This window comes from Ranitomeya imitator, chromosome 10 (assembly GCF_032444005.1).
Source record: "Ranitomeya imitator isolate aRanImi1 chromosome 10, aRanImi1.pri, whole genome shotgun sequence".
Taxonomy (NCBI): domain Eukaryota; kingdom Metazoa; phylum Chordata; class Amphibia; order Anura; family Dendrobatidae; genus Ranitomeya; species Ranitomeya imitator.
In genome coordinates, this window is record NC_091291.1 from 111,917,975 (window position 1) to 111,921,258 (window position 3,284).

General features: G+C 43.3%; 1 long non-coding RNA gene across 1 annotated transcript; it reads right to left on the reverse strand.

Moving 5' to 3' along the window:
• Positions 1-1,691: 1,691 nt before the first annotated feature.
• On the reverse strand, positions 1,692-2,848 carry LOC138651653 (uncharacterized). The gene is made up of 2 exons (XR_011315512.1): positions 2,666-2,848; positions 1,692-2,347 (listed from the first exon to the last, which is right to left on the reverse strand). It is a non-coding gene; the product is annotated as an uncharacterized lncRNA (long non-coding RNA).
• Between the last annotated feature and the right edge of the window lie 436 nt (positions 2,849-3,284).

Here is a 3,284-nt window from a genome sequence, read left to right on the forward strand (position 1 = left end):
AAAGGTTTATGGCCCCCATAAGATGCTCCATAGTATATGCCCCCGTACACTGCTCCATTATGGTTGATGGCCCCCATAAGATGCTCCATAGTGTATGCCCCGTACAGTACTCCATAAAGGTTTATGGCCCCCATAAGATGCTCCATAGTGTATGCCACCGTACACTGCTCCATTATGGTTGATGGTCCCCATAAGATGCTCCATAGTATATGCCCCCGTACGCTGCTCCATTATGGTTGATGGCCCCCATAAGATGCTCCATAGTATATGCCCCCGTACACTGCTCCATTATGGTTTATGGCCCCCATAAGATGCTCCATAGTGTATGCCCCCGTACACTGCTCCATTATGGTTTATGGCCCCCATAAGATGCTCCATAGTGTATGCCCCCGTACACTGCTCCATTATAGTTTATGGCCCCATAAAATGCTCCATAGTATATGCCCCCGTACACTGCTCCATTATGGTTTATGGCCCCCAATAAGATGCTCCATAGTATATGCCCCCGTACACTGCTCCATTATGGTTTATGGCCCCCATAAGATGCTCCATAGTATATGCCCCCGTACACTGCTCCATTATAGTTTATGGCCCCATAAGATGCTCCATAGTATATGCCCCATACAGTGCTCCATAAAGGTTTATGGCCCCCATAAGACGCTCCAGTGTGTATGCCCCTGTACACTGCTCCATTATAGTTTATGGCCCCCAATAAGATGCTCCATAGTATATGCCCCCGTACACTGCTCCATTATCGTTGATGGCCCCCATAAGATGCTCCATAGTGTATGACCCATACAGTGCTACATAAAGGTTTATGGCCCCCATAAGACGCTCCAGTGTGTATGCCCCCGTACACTGCTCCATTATGGTTTATGGCCCCATAAGACGCTCCAGTGTGTATGCCCCCGTATGCTGCAGCGATATATAAAAAAAAGAAAATACTATACTCACCTATCGTCGCTGTGCGCCGAGTGCTGGGGGGCCTGAGCAGGCGGGGACACCGGCGCACTGTGGGGGTCAGGTGCCGGTATCGCCGCCAGCTCAGGCCCCCCAGCACTTGCTATATTCACCTGTCCCCCGTTCCAGCGCTGCGTCCGCGCCGTGTTCCGGCTCCTCTGGCTGTGACTGTTCAGTCAGAGGGCGGCACGCATTAAGCGCGTCATTGCGCCCTCTGAACTGTGAACGTCACAGCAGAGGACCGGGACACGGAGCTGCACGCAGCGCTGGAATGGGGGACAGGTGAATATAATACTCACCCTCCTGGCGCATCCACGGTCCCTGCCTCTCCGGTGGAGATCGCGGTGTGCGTTCAGTGTTTACGCATACCGCGCCTGGGAGCGTCACTCTGTGGGGTCCAGACTGCGCCGGCGCTTCGGACAGAGTGACGCTCCCAGCGTTATATTATAGAGATATATATATATACATATATATATATATATATACATATATATATATATATATATCCATAATAAACAGCAATTTTGGAGCCAAAATAAATATCAATATGAAGCCAAGAAGGACAGTGCGAGGAAGCTGTATTTGGCGCCATTTGCAGGAGACTAATGAACAGAACAGTCGTCGGTCATATGGGGTAAAGTTGTAAAGTTGAGTTGCATATGTCAGAGCGGGGAGACGTGCACAGATATAAATGGATTATATTGCGTGGGAGTGTATAGCAGAGAGGAAGAGAAAAAAATACATAAGATTTTATTTTCACGGAAGGATAATCAGGGTCAGATTCCTCAGATGTCACATGGCGTCCCCTCCCTGGAGCTATTATCAGCCGTTTAGCTCATCGAAGAGTCACAAACACACAAGTATGAGGAAGTATTCCAGTGAGCTGTCACGGCGTGGGTGTGTGTATATCATCACCAGGTAACAGGGTACAGCCCAAATCGCTCAAGCCAGCAGAAACATAGCAGGTGCACAAACAAATTCAGACCTCCCTATAATAGCAGAGGACGACTGGTATTAAGATGACAGAGTTCATTATAACAAGGAAAATGAATGAATATATGCTGCATGCTGAACGTAACGCATATGTTAGCCGTCATGTGTGAGGACGAGGAATTTCTGGGCATTACAGGACTTTACATTTTTCTCCAGTTACCCCCTCTGCAAACTATCTGTAATTTTCAGTTGTCTCTGAGCTAGTGGGTGGACACTATAAAAAAAACAAATTAAAGAAAATAATAAAACATTTCTCACCCTACATAGTATGATTTTGATACGGATACAAAAAAAAAAAATCAGTAGTGATCTTGGTCTCTTCATGTAACACGAAAGCAAAGTTTCCAGACTGAGGTTTCCACCAAACATCCACTCATATCGCATCTGCATGAATCTGTAAAGGAGTCCAAAATCATATAATTAATGACAAAGTAAAAACAAAAAAAAAGTTTGATAACTTTCTTCGCTGTCCCTACATATTATACTTTTACAAGAGCAAATTCTAATCAGTTTTCTTTTATGAGAACCAATCCTCTTATGGAGCTTTTGCATAAAATCCCATTTTTATTGAAAAGGATGGTCATTTTACAGACACTTACAGACCGTAAATGGTCCCTGTACTTTCAGACAACTTAATATACTCTATCATATAATACACATATAGAGCTGGCACGTTCTGTTAATATTTTCCTCACTACGACCTAGAACTCACCTGACATTAATATGATGAATATTTCTTATGAAATTCGAAGATCACACAACGCCTTTGGCTAACAGCGGGTTCTAGGTCTGTCTTCGGTCAGTTTACTTATTGCATTAGCTTTCACTTGGTGACATTCTTAACTTAATTTGCAAACTTCTTCCAATTGTTCTTCATATAACAATGGTTTATAGCCCGAACACCTAAGGCCAAGAAATTTGCATAATGTTTTTTTGTTGTAAAATTTTGCCTTTGAATTTAGCACCAAAAGTATGCAATAAAGTACTGTAAAAAAAAAAAAAAAAGAGAGAGATATATAACTATACCCCATTCACATACAGCCTGAAATCGTATTGTGGTTTTTAAAAATCTGTAGCTGTGGATTTTCATATCATATTTTATTCATATTTTCATTTTCCATTCTAGAAATATTGGACATGATGCTAATCTGTGTCCTCCAGACGTAGAGCTGGAACTCTTGCTTTGCCAGATTTAGCCGTTTATGGATTACATATTCAGCCACTCATTTTAATGGTCCAGCAACAGTTGATCCTTGGGGTTTTTGATTATTCTATTACTTATGACATTCTCTCAGGAAATTAAGGGGGACTGTAGCCTCCTGAAACATTAT